At 46.1% G+C, this 19005-nt stretch overlaps 1 protein-coding gene and 1 non-coding gene across 2 annotated transcripts in view; one reads left to right on the forward strand and one right to left on the reverse strand.

Annotated features, from left to right (window-relative positions):
* The window catches only part of Slco2a1 (solute carrier organic anion transporter family member 2A1), an 84084-nt gene that overhangs the window by 8276 nt on the left and 56803 nt on the right, over positions 1-19005 (forward strand). The window lies entirely within an intron of this gene.
* LOC116074120 lies at positions 5748-5877 on the reverse strand. The gene has a single exon (XR_004112090.1). It is a non-coding gene; the product is annotated as a small nucleolar RNA SNORA17 (small nucleolar RNA).

Raw genomic sequence — 19005 nt, forward strand, 5'->3', positions numbered from 1 at the left:
TACTGTGGGGCTGAGGGGTGGGCTGATACTGTGGGGGTGGGGGTGGGCTGATACTGTGGGGCTGAGGGGTGGGCTGATACTGTGAGGGTGGGCATCTTCATGAGTTGGTCTTCCCAGTCCCTTTCCATTCTGGGTCCTGAAGCTCAGCAGTATATCCTAGAGGCTCGAGTACAGCCCAAGAGTGAAACAAAGAGAGGGGGTCAAAGGGCTTGTGAGGAACTCTGGGAACATTCAATGTGATCAGTATTTAGTGCTAACTCCCAGAACTGCGATCTGAGATGTGACGGACTCTCTTCTCCTCTCTCAGGGTTTCTACTGTGGGAATGAGACACCATGACCAAAAAGCAAATTGGGGAGAAAAGGGTTTATTTGGCTTAGACGTCCATATTCCTGTTCATCACCAAAGGAAGTCAAGACAGGCACTCAAACAAGGCAGGAACCTAGAGGCAGGAGCTGATGCAGAGGCCATGGAGGGATGCTACTTACTATCTTGCCTTCCATGGCTTGCTCAGCCTGCTTTCTTATAGAACCCAGGACCACTAGCACAAGGATGGTGGCCCTGGGGTCCATACTGGACTGGCCCCTTCTGTATTGATCACTAAGTAAGAAAATGCCCTACAGCTGGATCTTATGGAGGCACCTCTCAGTTAAGGTTCCCTCCTTTCAGATGACTCTAGCTTGTGTGTTATGTTGACATAAGTCTACCTAGCACACCTCCTTAGAGAGTTAATGAGTATCCAGGTCCTGGAGGAGCCTGGGGGTCTTCTTGACAAGCCACCTATGCTCAGAGGGGTGTTACACCAAATGTCCCTGGGATACGGGCTAGCCTAAAGCACCAAGAAGTTTAGGTGCTCAGAAGGGCCAACATGGAACTCACCTTTGTCAAATGTCTCACCTCAAGGCCCTGGGTTCTAAATAGTAAATAGGTTTCCACATCTGGGAAAGACTAGAGAAGAATGTAGATAAGACTGGAGATATGGCCTGACCTGACTAACCCCAAGAGTTACATTTTTTTTAATATGAATTCTTTCTTTTTCCTAAAAATCAAATAAATTTTATATTTTGTTCCATAATCATCTATTTCTGTAAGTATATCCCCCAAATCTTGGAGTAACCTCAACAGCCGGGGACCTGTTTTGTGTTTCTCAGATGCAGGATCCCAGAAGAAGCCCATCAAATTTGGGGAACACCACCTAGATAGAGCTCAGGAAAGAACTACTTTATCTGGCTAGCTCACACAGCCAGCTTGTCAGGTACAGAGGGAAAGATTCTCTACAGTTTAAACAGGATGGGAATGTGGGGTATGGGTCAGAAAATTCCTAAACTGAGCCCAGTGGGGACACTTCCAAAGAGGAGTCAGTTACAGAATCTTGTGAGATGCCCTGGATTTGGGGGAAAGGGACATATTGGTAGATCACTGCCAATATCTATCAGTAGACATGACACAGGATTTTCCTGGTGTCGTTTGGTTGCCAGACAGTAGCTTAAACACGTGTTACCTGACCACTTTCTCAGTCAGCTTCAAGCTGTTCCTTATTGGTGCCTTGTGACCTCCTCTTTTTCTTCAACTTCCTGTTTTTCTTTGGCTTACAATGCAGGTGGAGGCAATAGCTGGGAGCTGAGCCAGGAGTCTGAAGTTGTGGGTGAGACCTTTTCTAGCTAGGCACTGCCATTCTGGTCTGGCTCTCCAAGAGGCTCCAAAGTTTCTGAGATGAATTGCCTGTACGTTCGCTGGTTCCCAGGCTGAACAACCACCCCCGTTTGCCCTGGGACCCAGGACTTTCAGTTTTAAGACTGGGAAGTCATTCAACTTACTGCCTCTCATGTAAGGATATTAACAAAAACATACTCTGACAATGGGGTACCAGAGGCAACAAGGAGGGTCACAGATGATGTTACTGGGTAGAAATGAACCTCAGAGGCTCATGGAGGCTTCCAGAGAGCCCCTCACGATGGACCAGAGCCTTTAGTCTCATCAGTCTCTCCAATTTACAGGTGAAAGTCTTTCTCCCAGCTTCCTGAATCCATTGTGGATCATGGTGAGTCCACTGTGTAGAATCTGTACACAGTGGATGGAACAAGCTATGGAAAGATTATGCTTCCTGATCTAGGGAACTATTGAATTTCAGAATTGACTGTGATGTACAAACTCATCTCCTCAAAGATACAAAAATGTGCTGATGTCCCTGTCTTTATCCATGTAATTTCAAGGATGAGGATCTCACTGTATCACCAGGCAACCCTGCGGATGAGAGCACCACAGTCTTATCTGATCCATTGAGCTAAAATATGCACCACCAACACGACTCTGCCCTGCAGAAGCCTCTCCATTCTTGGTCACTCACCTCTTCATTTAACCCATTCTAGCTTGCTCTTCTGATAAAACGCTTTGACCAAAAGCAACTTGGGGAGGAAAGGGTTTATTTTATCTTATACTTGCAGGTCATAATCCATCATTAACAGAAGTCAGGGCAGGAACAAAAGGCAGGAATCACAAGCAAACAGGCTTGCTTGTTTGCTGTCTGGCTCACTCACGGGATAGCCCTCTTCTACCACCCAGGCCCACCTGCCTTGGGATGGCGCTGCTCATGGCAGATGAGGTGCTCCACAGCAACCATCAGTTAAGACCATCCCTCGCAGACAGGACCACAGGCTACTCTAATCTAAGTAATCCCTCAATGGGAACTCTCCTTCAAAGGACTCTAGGCTCATCAAGTTGATAGCTGAAGCTAGGATATAGCCTATGTATATATTTAGTGCACTGGTATAGGAAATTTACAGCGAGCGTGGTTGGCATTATCCATACCTGTTTGGTTGTCTTATTTGTGTTATATTTTAGTCTTATTTAGCTTCTTTCTTTCTTCCTTCCTTTCTGTTCCCTCCTCCTCCTCCTCCTCCTCGTCCTCCTTGTTCTCTTCCTCGACCTCCTCATCCTCCTCATCCTCCTCCTTCTCTTCTTCTTTGAGACAATATCTTGCTCTGTGGCCCAGGCTGAGCTGGAATCCACTAAATTAACCTGTTGTACTTTGAACTTACAATAATCCTCCTACCTCTGTCTCCCAAATGTGGTGATTGCATACATGAGCCACTGTGCCTGGTCTTGAACATTCAGAGTACTGCCCTCAGTTCCAACCTCTTCTTAGTAGCCGTTACACACTTCCTTCCATTAGGACCATGTGCATAGTAAACCATAAAAAAATGGACACATATTCAGCTGTGACTATAATTATCAATATATTGGTGGTTCCTGCATGGGTGCATAGCCATGATGCACAAGTTTAGTGATATAATGTGAACAAAACTAGGTCCTTCCAGAACTCTGACTGATGAAGCCCTTTCCCTATTCCATGAAGGCAGCACATTGATCCCCATTTTATCATCAAGGAAACTGGGAGGAGGCCTTGAAGGAACTGCCACTCACGCAAGTATAGAGCTGAAACTAGCGCTTTCTGGGAGCGCTGTCTTGAGTTTTTCTCCTCTACAGCTACACTGTTCCCCATAAAGCTATAGTAGTTTAGCCAGAGTGGTACCTAGCCACATAGCGTCCTACTAGAGATGCAGCAGAGGCACAGATGTCTAAGTCAGACTTGTCAACTGTTGTCCCAGAACTCTAACTTCCTCACGTTTTTTCTCTAGATGCACATTTCCTCTTTGGTGTTCAGCCAACACCCACACTCCAGCACAGAACACTTAGATCAAGTGCAGACATTGGGTTATGTCATGGCTTTAAAAATGTTGATTTCTAAATGAAAGAATTAATGGAAACCCAATCATTTGTATAGTGTCTTAGGATGTAACTCATTTGCTTAGAAATTCAAAGGGAAGGACTACTCTGTAATTGGAGTGTCAATAAATAAATTACAAGACGTCTGTGGAATACTCACAAATCTACTGCGTGTATATTTCCTGTTGGGAATTGTACTACACATCAATTTTAAAGCTTTTTTTTTTTTTTAACTTCTTATTGGTTCTTGGTGAACTTCACATCATTCTCCTGAATCCCACTCATCTCCCCCTCCCCTTGTACCTGCCCTCTTCCCTTACAACCTCCCCCCAACAGAAGCTGTAGTGTGTCATGGTGTGTCACACAGTACACCCTTTTGCCCATAGGTCTTCATTTGCAAATGTTCATTGCAATGACTTATTGGTCTGGTATAAGGCCTCTGGCTTCTGCTACTGTATCAATACTAGAACCTCACTGGGACTCCTCTTAGATATTTTGTTGTTGCTCTGTGTCCTGATGATTCTGTAGTTTTGGATCTGGAGGACTGACCAGTCCTTCATGCACTCCAGCAGTTCATCAATGGGGTATATGTTGGGCTGAGCCAATTCAAAGCCCTGGTCTAGCCCTGAGAGGTATCAGAGTTGGTCAGCCTGCTGGCTCTCCTACTCTCAATGCCCTTGGAGGTGGCTCACCAGCAACCCCCACAACCAGGGTCACCTCTACCCTGCTGCCCAAGCAAGGTGCAGAGCCTGCTCTCCTGAGTATTACAGCTGATGAAGGACAGGGCCAGCTCTCCCACTCTCATGACCCTGGGGGGCCAGCTCTCCCACTGGCCGTAGATGGTGAGGGACAAGAGCGGGGAGGAAGGCATCTCTCTCTTAGCTGCCATTGCCCTGGCTCTTTCGCACTCTCCTGGGTGCTGCAGCAGGTGACAGGCAGAGTTCTCCTGCTTTCATGACCCCAGGGCCAGCTCTCCTGCCTGCCATAGATGGCAAGGGGTAGGAGTGGGGGGAGAGAACCTCTCCCTTGCTCATGCTGCCACCCAGCAGACAATTGTGGGGCCAGTTCTCCCATGCTTAAACCCTCAGGGCTGGCTCACCCATGCCCCCACCATTGGGGTGCTGCCCAAGTGAGGTGTAGGGTCTGCTCTCCTGAGTGCTGCAGCAGGTGAGGGGCAGGACCAGTTCTCCTACTCTGATGACTCCAGGGCAGCTCTCCTCTTGCCATAAGTAACAAGGGGTGGGGAAGGGTCATCTCTCTTTAACCTAATCTCTCCCTAATGTCACCACACAACAGACAAGTGATGGGGCCAGCTCTCCCATGCACGCACCCTTGGAGCTAGCTCATCCACAACTCTGCCATCAGGGACAACTCTACTCTGCTGCCCAGGTGAGGTGCAGGGCCCACTCTCCCAACTGCTGCAGAAGCAGCAGACCAGGGACATCTGTCTAGCTGCTGCTGGGTTACAGACCAAGATGTGCCCCCTCCCTGTGACAGCACAGGTCAGGAACCCACTATGATCCCAGGTGGCATCACCAGCTACTCACATCAGGCTCCTCGTGACCCTTGAGTCTGCAGTTCTGCCTCTCTACAAGGTGCCCACGCCCTTCTGTTTCTCATTCTCTTCCATTTCTCTACTGCTGACTTGCTCTTAGTGGTGTGCCTGGAGTCTCTGAGTGTCTGGAGTCACCTCAGGAGTGCTGTGCCCCTGATTGTGCATTATGGTGCCAGGCATGGGTTATCTCAGGCATAGTCTGGCCACTGCTGGACAAGTGGACATCTTAGGTGAGCTCCCCGTTCACACCCCATGGTGCTAATCTGGTGGTCGTCTTGAGCTCACTCCTCTCCTGGCCTGCCAGAGTGGCCCTGTGCAAGGGTCATCTGCCTCATGCTCACTGTCACCCAGGACCCACAGTCCCAGGTGGGATTCTTCTAGTCTCCAGCTCACCCTCCACCCCCCGGGAGCCCATTTGGTCCTGCCTGGCACCAGACTGGTAGCCATCTCAGGCTCGATTATTTCAGAAGTGTTAGGCTGCTAATCATTTAGGTGTTCATAGCTCAGAACACCAAGCATAAACATCTTCTCTCCTCCCTGCCACCTATTGTTGCACCTGTGACAGAGCAGCCACGCCTGCCATGCCTCTAGGGGCAAGAAAGTTTTCTAATGATTTATTTATTTGCATTTTATGTGCATTGGTGTTTTGCCTGCATGCATGCCTGTGTGAGGGAGTCAGAACCCCTGGAACTAGCATTACAGACAGCTGTGGGGACTGGGAATTGAACCCATGTCCTTTGGAAGAACAGCCAAGTGTTTTTAACCACCGAGCCATCTCTCCAGGCCACAATTTTAAGGTTTTAAGAATAAATTAAACATTGGAGAGGAGCTTATTCTCTGATGTTAAGTAAGATGAGGCAGGATGGGCCACCATATGAACAAAGGGTATGCATATTTTTTTCCAGAACTCACAGAGCAGGGCAGCGCTAAGGAAGTACACCCAGACAGACGGGGTTCTCCGCTGGGAGGGGACAGGAAAGCCTACCAACAATTTCCCTTTGTTCTTTGTGGATTTGTGTGTTCTCTATTGTCCTACAACAAACATGTCCTATATTTATGCTTAGACGAAGCTATCAACTGCAGACTCTAAAGTGATATCCACTCTCCATTGCCAAGTGCACCAAGACATTGCACCAGTGGTGCATGGGGAAAAAAAAAAGCCATGGAGTACAGAAGTGCTTCTTTCCCAGGACTCTGAGGGTGGACCGAGGATGCCGCAGGGTTGCAGTGGGAGGGATGGGGTTGTCCAGTTGTGTGGAGGCTATTCCCATTGCATTTTTATGTCTATTATTGCATTCGAGGCTCACTGCTTCCCAGAGGTGGAAGCAAAGTCAGATAATGATGCTTGAAGCCTTAAAGAGTGGTCAGAATGCAGAACTCTCTCCGTTCTGGGAAGACGGGAGGCAGGGCTATCCAGGAATCCCTCTCCACTTTGCCCAGCTCAGAGCTTAGGAATCCAGCCCCCAGGGTCGGCCGAGCACCTTAGAGAGATGAGTGTATCTATCTGATCAGCATCGTGCTGGGTAGGAAGGGCAGCCCAAGGGCGAGACAGCAAGGACAGGAGCTGCCACTGGATCTGCTGAGTACTAGCCGGAGGTCTAGTCCTGTGCCTGGGGATTTATGCCTGGGAAGATGTGGAAACCATCTGAGAGGGCTTTCCTGTGGCTACGTTGGTAAGCCTGGATTGCCCCCCATATTGTTTGTAAGGCTGCATTCTGCTGTTGTTCTAAACAACAGTGACCTCTGACTCTCTGAGGCCCAAAGTGGAAAGGTTCATTTATTTGTGTGTGTGTGTGTGTGTGTGTGTGGTCAGGAGTCACCTGGGTTTTTGTTGTTATTTTGTTTGTTTTAAGACAAGGTCTCTGACTGGCCTGGAACTCATTAAGTACACTACCTTGGATGGCCAGCATCTTTTTTTTTTTTTTAATTTTATTTTCAAACTGATTTTAATTCTTTCTTTAATCCTTTTTTACATTCAAGTCTTCATCCCCCTCCCAGTCTGACCCCTGACCACTTCCCTTCCCATAACTCCCCCCTCCCCTGTCTCCAAGAGGATGTAACCATACCCCCATCCCCACCCTACCAGGCCTCCACACTCCACACTCCCTGGGGCCTCAAGTTTCTCAAAGGTTAGGTGCATTTTCTCTCATTGAGGCCAAACCAGGCAATCTTCTGCTGTATATATGTCAGGGCCTCGTATCAGCCTGTATATGTTGCCTGGTTGGTGGCTCCGTGTCTGAAAACCTCCAGGTTTCAGGTCAGTTGAGACTGCTGGTCTTCTCATGGATGGTCAGTGTCTTAGTTAGGGTTTTGCTGCTGTGAACAGACACCATGACCAAGGCAAGTCTTATAAAGGACAACATTTAATTGGGGCTGGCTTACAGGTTCAGAGGTTCAGTCCAGTATCATCAAATCAGGAACATGACAGCGTCCAGGCAGGAGGAGCTGAGAGTTCTACATCTTCATCTGAAGGCTGCTGGCAGAATACTGACTTCCAAGCGGCTAGGACGAGGATCTTAAAGCTCACACCCACAGGGACACACCTACTCCAACAAGGTCACAGTTCCAACTAGTGCTACTCCCTGGGCCGAGCATATGCAAACCATCCCAGGCAGAAAGCTCCAAGGTCTGCTTTCTCAGCGATGGGATTGCAAGTGCGCACCAACACATTCTTTTTCCCGTTGTTCTTATCCCGAGGATAAGCCCAAGGTCCTTATTATTGACTGAGCTAACTCCCCATCTTCATATTCTTGATTGATTACCATCAAGAATTAGCTACTCAGTGATGAATAAAAACCAGAAGGGCCCCATCCCTCCAACCAGATTAAACAGTGCACAGTTATGCAAAGTCACAAGACATGTCATATGAATGGGGGGGGAACGGCCCATTTAAGGTAATGAATGAGGTGGATTCTGCTTTACATATCTGGGCCATGGACAGTGAATTTTAGCATCATCCTCATGGTCCTCATACAGAATGACTGAATGGGAAACACCATTAGGAACGAAACAAGGTCTTTGTCTCCCAAAGGCTGTGGTTAGATGACCAGATCATAATGAGCTCTAGTGAATTATGGCTTCCATCAACAAGACAGGCCCATGTAGCACAAAACACTTCTTAATGAAAATACTACTTGAAGATGCCTCATAAAATAAGTAAAGGCAGAGCCCCTATGGATAGCTAAGCTTGCGAGAAGGAGAGGAGAATCTTCAGGTGAGAGAAATGAAGAACGCACAGAACACCAGAATCTTGACACACCAGTCACTGTGGTGGGGGACAGGAGGGAGCATAGTGGCTATGAGGCCAGGAAAGAGCCCAAAAGACTGTCTGAAAAGGATGTGGTGTTAGCCATAGTATGCTAAGATGACATAAAGAGAGGCGGTGGGATCCCATGCATCCATAAAGCAGGACTGCTGGTAAACGGGAACTGATCATCTACAAGGAGAGCTGAGATCTTAGTGTCTAATGGCATCTTGGGGTAAGAAGCTTCCTCTGAAAGACTAAACTCATAAAATGAGCTACACTGAACTGTCAACTGAGGTACCACATTGATGGACAGACTTTATACTATCCAAAAGTTAGCTCAAATGGATCTGAGACTTAAATATAAGACCCCAAACTCAAAACTCAAAAGAAGACATGGAAATCAAACTTTGTGACACAGGGCTGGGCAAAGTTGTCTTAGATGTGATGCCAAAAGGCAATACATACATACATACATACATATATAAACATTGTTAAGTTATATGACATTGAATTAACATTTCTGTGTGTCGAATGACACAGTCAATGGCATCTTAGAGAAGGCAGTCTATGGACTGGAGAGATGGCTCAGTGGCTAAGAGCACTGGCTGTTCTTCCAGAAGTCCTGGGTTCAATTCCCAGCACCCTCATGGCAGCTCTCAGCTGTCTACACCCCAGCTCCAGGGGACACTACACCCTTACAGAGGCATACATTCAGGCGAAAACATAAAATAAAAATTAAAAACAGAAAGTGCAATCTAAGGAATGGGAGAAGACACATGCACATTTGTGTGCAATAAGGGTAAATATCTAGGACATATGAAGAACTTCTTCGACCTGGCAACAAAAAAATGACTGGACCTATAAACTGAATAAACCCTATCTTTACTTTGCTTTTGGTTCAGGTACTTTATTTGAGCAATGGAAAACAAACTAGGACATTGCATGAGAAAAATCTGAAAGCAGAGCCTCAAAGCAATATTTAAATGTCCCTGATCATAGCAACACTAGGGTAGAAGAAACCCAATGAATCAACAAACAAGCAACAGACCTAACCCCAGGGTGGCACATTAGTCGGCCATCAGAAGGAAAGACATCCTCGTGCATGCTATAAAGTAGACGGACCTGGAGGACATTCTGCTCAGTGAAGTATGCCAACCACAAAAGAACAAAGATATGATCTCGTTTAAGTGAGGTCAGTAACATGGCTGAGTTTATAAATACGGACAGTAAATGGCAGTTCCCTAGGGTTGGAGGGAGAATGGGGAGCTCCTATCCAAGGGGTATTGGTGTCAGTATCACAAGATGAAGTGTCTGAGAGGCAGATGGCGAAAATGGCTGCTCTGCCTTAAATGTATAATGCCACAAGAGTTGGTACTGCAAATGGTCCTGACGGTAAGTGGATTGAAATGTGATTTTTCTGCCATTGGAAATATATATGAGTAGTCAGTAAGAAGTCACTAGACACATGTCTTCCAAGGGAGAGGAGAATAAAAGGTAGACTAAAAAATGATAGCCGGGCAGTGGTGGCACATGCCTTTTATCCCAGTACTTGGGAGGCAGAGGCAGGCGGATTTCTGAGTTTGAGGTAGAGTGAGTTCCAGGACAGCCAGAGCTGCACAGAGAAACCCTGTCTCAAAAAAAAAAAAAAAAAAAAAAAAAAAAAAAACCCAAAAGGAAAAAAAAAGGGGTAATGGGGTAATAAAGCAAAATGTAATCAAAAGCTGTAACAATGGAAGGTTATGGGGCAAACCCCCTTCAGTGGAGCATGGTATTATAACTAAATAGAAAAAGAATCGCAGCCCACGCAAATGGCCTTCATCACTTCCATGCCAGAGAGTCAAAAAAATATGTCAGGTTTTAAAAAAAATAGGGTCAAATTGCTTCTGAAAAGCAACATCCAAGACAGTGGGATGTGAGGGTCACCTACATTCCTTCATGTCCCACCCCTTCCTCCAGTCTCAAAGATGGTAGCTTAGCATCTTGAAATCTGTCAGCTCATCCTCTCTCCTCCTCTCTCATAAAGACTTTTGTCATTATACACACACGCAAGCACACACACATGCACCACAGAGCCATGCATCTTGGGTAAGCTCCTAATTTAACATCCTAATCACGCCTTCAAATTTCATTTTGCTACATAAGCCAATATATTCAAAGGTTACACCTGTAACCCCAGTATTTGGAAAGTGGAGTCAAGAGGACCAGGGGTTCAAGGCCAGGTTTGGCTTTGAACATACCAAGGTTGTGCTACATCAAACCTTGACTCCAAAACCAAACAAATTACCACAAAACCAAAATCCACAAAAATAAACATTAAAACAACATGGCACAGAAAGTTCGAAAATCAAAGGGCTCACCAGGAGACCAAGGTGTAAAGATGATTTATCCATTTTAATAACAAGTATAAGTGCCTATAGCACAAAGACTGCCAGACTGTGGTATATTTGTAATATTTAAAAATGAATGGGACTCATAGCTAGAATATACCCAGAATAGAGCACTTGAAATCCAGCAAGGAAATACGTGGCAGACTTGATCAGGTAGACTAGAGTATCTCTGAATCTCATTGTCATCTTGTCCTCATGAAGCTCTGTATTCCGGAAGACAGAGTCACAGCCAGCAGCCAGAGCATGTCCACTGCCTCTCATTTAAACGCAATTTGAAAAATCTCAGGGCAGACTCTAACTGCCTCGGCTGGGTCATGTGGCCCTCCCAGTGCAGGACACCAACTGGGCATTGTCTCCTTGAATCACTGGTCCAACAGGGGCCCTTCTAGAACTGTTCTCACAAAGTTCTCACAAGGTGGGTAGACACAGCAATCCAGACATGCTGTGTTAGGAAGGAGGACAAATAAAGAGACCCTAAAGAAGAGGTGTGGTCCTCGGGGCAGTGGAAAATTCCTTAGGTGTAAGCACATTGTTTGAGCAAAGATCAAAATGAAAATGGTTCACCCCCTCTGCTCTCCTCACTCACAGCAGGTTCTAAGGAGCCACCAACAAAACCACAACTTTGAGGAAATCGGAAGTAAGGCTTAGAAAATGTCTCAACTGGCCACAGCTCAGCAGTCAGCCAGATTGCTGGCTACTGCTTAATTAATTGGTTAATTGCATTGCCCCTCCCCTCCAAATGCTATTTAACATCTTTTGCAGCAGAGAAAAGGTCCCTCCAGAGCTAGGGCAGTGAGGTACAGGCGAGGGATCCTTCTGAATTGGATTCACACCTATTTCTTATTGCTGCTGTAACAGATGATCCCAGCCATGATGCTTACTATAGGAAAAGCAATACCCTTGGAAGACGGTGCCAAGTGGTTTTCGTACCTTTTTCCACTTCTATAGTCGCCTACATTTCTCCCTACGTCTCTTCAGGTTCCTCCCTTTCCTCCATCCTCAAAGATGACAGCTTAGCATCTTGAAATCTCTCCCCTTCCCCTCTTCCTCCCCCTTCTTATCTCATAAAGACTCTTGGAATTATATTGCCCACTGCCCTCCACAGATCTTGGATACGCTCCCAATTTAAAATCCTAACCATACCTTCAAATTTCCTTTTTCCATGTAAGCTACTATATTTAAAGGTTCTGAGGCCCCCCTTCTAAATAGGGGAAGATATTCTTTTGTCCAATTTGGACTTAACTCAAACTAAAGTCAGTAGAAGGTATTCATACACATATTAAGATATAGCACAAGGAATTGGCTCACACAATATTGGAGGCAAGCAGTTCAATCACAAACAGACTCTCAGGATTCACTGGCTTGGACCAAAGCTGCTGTCCATGGTGTGTGTGTGTGTGTGTGTGTGTGTGTGTGTGTGTGTGTGTGTGTCTAGGGCGAACTCAGATCTTATAGGATCATCCTCCTTGCTTAAAGTCAAGTGATTCTGCATTTTAATTACATCTACAGACCTGGATTGTTTTTGAATAGGCGAGGCAAGGCTAGCCATGTTGGCACATCCAATGTACTGTTACAATTAAGACTTGTAGAAGGGGGGAAAGACTTGTGGGGGACAAACTGTGGCAGCTCCAGGAGTTGGAGATACCATGGGAGCCTAGGGAATCCCCAGAGGTATGGCCTTCCTAAACTGTTGATATGTGTTGATGCTTGGGTGAGCTCCTGTAAGAAACCCGGGCAGGGGTGAATTCCTTCCCACCGTTTGAAAAAGCTGTGACAAGAGAGTGTGCTTCCTTCTACACCAACTTTGCCCGGCCACACAATGAGCGATGATCGCAAGCCACCTGTGACTATAGAGATAGATGCCTCTTCCTTCTGTTGTTTTCCCATTGCTAGGTCACAGGCCCCTGGGGTGCAGACTTGAATGGGCGGGTGGTGGAAGGTCGGTGAGCTCATGTCTGCTGCTACTGGAATGGCAGCTGTAGGTGTGAGTGTTTGCTTAGCTTATCTTTCCCCATCTGAAGATGCTCATTGATGATTCACTCTGGAATTTTGAAGTCTGCAGGGAGAAGTCCCAGCCCAAACCAACCAGGTGCAGGCAAAGGGACACCCATCCCCCTCTGCCCCTACACCTGCCTTCTAGTGTTCTAAGTGAAGAAGGAATGAATCGGCCTGGGGAGTGGGGAGCTACCCAACACCCACAGGGCAGGCAGACTCTCACGGGAATTCCCCATGCCCAGATAGCCAAGAAGAGGGAGAGAAAGCCATAAGTCTCAGCGTCTCACTCCTTGGAAAGAGTTTACCTTTTAGCAGCCCTGTTCACAAAATGTGTTTGTCCAGAGGTTGAGCTTTGTCACTGGGAGAAAAAGATGTCAGGGAGGAAGGACTTAGGCTTGGGAGTTCTTCCTTTGATTCGACAGCAGTGATTGTCAAAATGTAGTCTGTGAGCCAGTGGCACCCGCCACACACGCCAGATTATTGTAAAGGCAAATTTTCATGCCCCGTCCCTGACTACTACATGACGAGCTGGATGTACTAGATCCAGAGTGTTTCAGTAAAACTTCTGGATACTTATGGGCTCTAGCCTTCAAGGGCATCTTTCAGGCAAGCACATCTTGAGCCCCTGATGTGCATGCAGTGTGTGCTGTGGTTGCTGTTAGGTGTGTGGGCATGAAAGTGAATAGCAGGAAGTAATTGGTATTCAACTCCCACGGTTGCCAGGTAACTCGACTGTCTGATGTAATGGATGGAGGAAATTTGCCTGGCCTCGGAGGGTTGATCAATAAAGGCCTCCCAGAACTTTCTGGTGTGGCTCAGATAAAAGCCACGGGCTGTAATCTCCTGGCTCAGAGAAATCTCTGAGATTTCTCTGAGCCAGGAGACTGGAGTGGGAAGGCACCAAAGCAGAGCCTTCTTAGCCAGGACAAACAGTCACGCTGCAATCTGCAGGATCTCTGCGGACTCAAATCACACAGGCTGGGTTCCATAGCAACCTCATTTAAGCCATTGGGAAGGACCAATTGTGTGGGAGGCTGAGGTCAGGAGTTAAGTTAAATAGTCAAGGTAAGCAGGGAGTCTGAGAAATGGGCATTCTCTTCTCTGTATCTACTCTTGGCTGCAATCCTCATGACTGGACAGTTTGTGGTGCTAAGAATAGTACTTAGAACACCTGGTGCTCTGAATGATCCATTCCAGAAATTGTGGAGATCCCTATGGCCACTCCCTTGTTGTTCTTTGGAGCCATGCTGTGAGTGTGGGTTGGGAAGGAACGCTGGAAGGTTGTAGAGACCAGGGTGCCATAGACTTGTGAGTGTTAGGAAACTCACATCTTTCCTGCCCCCCCTTTCTTGACTTTTCCATTTGTCTTTTATTTTCTTTTGTCGCAACAACCTAGGACCTGATGAAGCTTTTCTGGGAAAGGACTCTTGTCAGTTCTGTGACCTGACTGAAGACCCCTCCCTTCCAGGTCTCATTCAGCTCTGTCACGATGCTCTCTCTGTGTTGACTTTGAAAATATTTCTTTCTCTTTTCCTGTTGTTCCATAACTCCTGGCAAAAGGTGACTCATGGTTAAGAAAGGGTTTAGTTTGGCTTTTTATGGTTAAGAGTACAGACTGGCATGGCGGGGTGGGAGTGTACAGGAGCTTGCTTTATTACACCTACAGTCAGGGAGCAGAGAGAAGGAGATAGCCATCAATGCTCCACACTCACTCTGCTTTTGGTGTAGTCTGGGACCCCAGAAGTGGGAAAGAGCCACTTCCATCCTTGATGGTTTTCTCTATAGCTCAACCTCCCTGGAAATGCCCAGCAATTTGTCTCTTAGGTAATTCTAAATCTGGTCAACTTGATAGCCAACATTAAGAATGTGTGTGTGTGTGTGTGTGTGTGTGTGTGTGTGTGTGTATGTATACACAAAAATCATATATAAACATATATATACATAAAAATCACATATATATAGAGAGATAGATGATAGATAGATAGATAGATAGATAGATAGATAGATAGAAATAATAGAGAGCCCAGTGACTTCATGTCTTGATTACTGCAAAGCCAGAACATATACATATATATAACATATATGTATATATGTGAGAGGACTTGTTAATATAGAAGTTTTCCCCTAAAGGTGCCTGCCTTGCTTCACTGCTAATATAGCAGCTTTTGGGGGGTGGGAGTAGGGGCCATATGCTGAGTGAGAGTGAGTACATGACATCCAGAGCATAGCTTGGCTATCAGTCCTCCTGCGACAGCCATCGGTGAGAAAGCTTCTACTTCTGGGTAGGGTCCCAGGTACAGACTTCTACCCATGCAAAGACTAGACCAGAGACTCAACTTGGAGCACATCACAAATACTGTTAGAGATCAATTGGCCCTTGTCTGGCTATAGATTAATGACCTCACAAGTCAGAGTTTAGATGTGATAGGTATCTGTCAAGTGACCAGGGCTTTGTCCTGGTTTTGTGCCACTGTATCACCGAGGCTGTCAGGAGGTATCCACGGGGCTCTAGGTCAAGTAAGCCTTCCACCTTCTTAATGGGGAAAATGGAGTATGCCAGTGAGGGCCCTGCTTGTGTTGAGCAGGAGTAAAAGCTAGTAAAGATAACGGGATCAGTCTTGGGTGGGAATTTAGTTCATCCTGGCACTCACAGGCTCTCCCGGGGTTGATTCCCAGCACTACCAGAAAAACAACAAAGAAGGAAGGAAGGAGTGAAAAAAGAATGGAGAAAAGATTTTTTTCTTCAACTGGAACCCGCTCAGGGGGCTTCATTCCTACAGGACCTAAGAGGGACTTATTTCAGTGCAGCTCCTAGATCCATGTTTTCCACTGGGCTTGGGAACTGCATTCCACACTAAACCTCTCCAGAATGAGAAGTTGAATAAAGAGCAGAAATGAAGTCCCCTTGCCCTGGAACCAGCTACTGGCCTGGCTGAAACCTAGAGGCCATTCCTAATGCCACTGCCAGTCAGCCCCTGAGCCATTCATTCTCCGAGCATGCCACCAACCACTGACATGACCAGGGAGAACTGGTCTTGTCCTTGGTAGGCAGCGGTGCTCTGCCCAGCTTTTCTCCCATGCCAGGCCTCTCACCGATCCTCTTTTTCTTTGCTGTCCCTGTTCCCATCTGTTCTCCTCTCCTTGCATTCTCTCTACAGGTCCCTCTCCCCTGACAGACTACACAGTTAGACTGCATCCTCCCGCTTGACCTCTGCGCACCGCTCCCACCTGCTCTCCTGCAGCCCGGTGGCTCCTTCCTCTCATCACGCCCTGCCCTGCCCTGCCTTGCCTATGTTCTGACCTTCTCACCTCCCTCACCACTCTCTCAGGTGCCCCTTGCCATCCCTGGGCCACCTCTGCTCTCAGACCTTTCCTTGCCAGAATTCCTCTCCCTTGGCTGCCCGCTAGCCATGGCCGTTGTCCATGAGACTTCCTGCCTTATCTTCACAGCTTCCCTTCCTCTAGCCTGACTGCTTTCCTGCTTTCTCCCCTGTTATAGGACAACCTTTGCAGAAGGTCCTGCATGTGTCAACCCTGCTTAGAAGTCTTCAGTGATGGTCAGCTGGAGATGAACTCCTATGGCCCCCCAGGGAGGCAACTCACATTCACAATATAATTTCTCTCTGCCACACACTCAGAAGTCCCCCAGATTCCTCTGACCCTATCAGCACACCTTCCTTGTCTCCTGATAAGGAAACAAGGAGATGGCTCCTCTCTACTCATCTCCAAAAGCTTAGTTCTGATTCAATTCTCCTAGACCTGTTGTTCACCCTCCCACATTGTTTGTCCCTGTTTGGCACCATTTTGTCCCAGTATGTCACCCTTACTTGTACCACTTCTTCATTGTCTGACTGATTCTCCCAAGAGCCTTTGCTGCGATCATACACAGGGATCTTATCAACAAACTGTTCCCAAAGGAATTCCAGCCCTGTTTGACCCTTGATCTCTCACGGAGTGTAACCAGTCTGGGGAGCTAGTCAATAACTACCTGCTTATGGTCGCAAATGTTCTTTTCCAGGAAGAATCAGCAAGAAGGCACTGTCCCTCTCCTCACAGCCCTGGATTAAGAAAAAAAAAAACAAACAAACCTGTCAAAACAGGTAGACTAAGGCAGTTCTAAAGTGTTCGCTGTTGCCAGAGAGAGCCGACATCTTGGCTCTCGAAGTTTGAGCGTTTAGAGAGTGAAGCTACATGCTAAGCACTTTGCGAAGGGATCCTATTAGTCTCTGAACAATGCTATCGGTTATTCACGGTCATTGCCATTACCTCTAATTTACGGATGCAGAGACTTAAAAATGATGCCAGAACTGGTTCGTCATCTTATAATTCGTAGCACTTGGAAAAGGTGTGAAGCAAATCCAGGTTCCTCAGGACACTCAGGCTTTAGCCTTGCCTTTGAAACAATGCCCTGGCCCCATTGTATTATTAGGGCCTTGGCCTCGGAGAGTTGACAAAACAAAATACCATACGCTGGGCTGCTGGAAACAACGGCGATTTGTTTGGTGGTGGCAGACACCTTTAATCCCAGCACTTGTGAGGCAGAGGCAGGCAGATTTCTGAGTTCGAGGCCAGCCTGGTCTACAGAGTGAGTCCCAGGATAGCGAGGGCTACACAGAGAAATCCTGTCTTGAGAAACCAAAAATAATAAATAAATAAATAAATAAATAAATAAATAAATAAATAAAGGTGTGGGTAGAGTTGGTTTCCTTGGAAGGCTGAAGGTGAAGGTGAAAGGATTCTTTTCACACCCCTCTCCTTCCTTCTAGTGACAGTCAGAAATCCCAGGTGTTCCAAGTCTTGTAGACACATTATCCCAGTTTCTACCTTTATTGTCCTGTGTCTCTGTCTGTGTGTCTGTCTCCTTCTTTCTTCCTTCCTTCTTCCCTTCCTTCCTTCCTTTCTTTCTTCCTTTCTTCCTCTCTTTCTTACTTAGTTTTATTCAGAATTATAAACTTAATTCTGCAATCCAGTTAGACTTGGAAGGCATGAAGAACCTAAAGAACTTGAGTGAGAGCAGAAGTTATGGGCTACTGCAGGCAGATGCTGTGGGGCGCTCTCCTGGCTCCATAAGAAATGGTCTGTCGGGTAAGATGCCTACAAGCCAGAAGGATTAGAGCTGCCCACAGACGGAAGTGATGATCTTCTTGCTGGTCTTGCCATTCCAGGACCCAGAATGTTCCATGGCTTCCATGGTGCTCATGCCTGCTCACCCAAAGGCCATTTTTGTCCTTAGCCGCTCCGTCTTGGCAGTGCAGATAAAGAACCGAGAACCATTTGTATTTGGCCCAGCATTTGTTACGGACAAGAAGCCAGGACTTGTATGCTTCAGGATGAAGTTCTCCTGCTCAAAGAAATGTCTTCTTATGGGCAAGAGCCAGTGGCTGCGAGCCTCCTCTATTTCAATAATCACCATCTTTTTTTTTTTTTATTGATTTAAGTTTTATTGCATTATGATGAGAAAAGATACATGATTTCAATTTATCTGAATTGGTTAACATTTAAAAACATATTTTAAGTAAATAGAATTAAATCATATTCTTGTTTCCCTTTTGTACCCCAACTCCTCCCAGAGACCACCCTTCAAAACCTACAATACCTTTTTCGTCATATTCTTTAAAATTTATAAAATATTGTAACAATAAAAATGAGTATTATAAAAATTGTTTGATATAAAACAATAATCAATTGAACAGTCTTATGTAGATGCTTGTCTACAGCAATACTGAAAATATATACATTTATTTCAATATAAATTTGAAATAACTCCAAATATATTAACTGTATATTTTAAAATAATACATCACTACTAGTATTTTTTAAATGAACATAAATATATAAAGTCTTTTTGTTTGTTTGTTTTGTTTTTAGTAGAGCTTAAAATCCTGGCTCTTACTGTGGTACAAGCCCAAAATAAGTACAATTTTTAGACATTGGAGTTTATTGTAATAAGGCTGTACTTCATTGACCCTCACGTCACCAAAGGATTTTACCTCCATCGTAGCAAGGCTGAGAGTTGACAGTTCTACTACGCCAAGGAATGAATTGTAGGCTCGATTTTTGGATACAGACTTCCTGCTATGGTCAAAGCTATTTAACT

Source organism: Mastomys coucha, unplaced genomic scaffold (assembly GCF_008632895.1).
Source record: "Mastomys coucha isolate ucsf_1 unplaced genomic scaffold, UCSF_Mcou_1 pScaffold23, whole genome shotgun sequence".
NCBI lineage: Eukaryota > Metazoa > Chordata > Mammalia > Rodentia > Muridae > Mastomys > Mastomys coucha.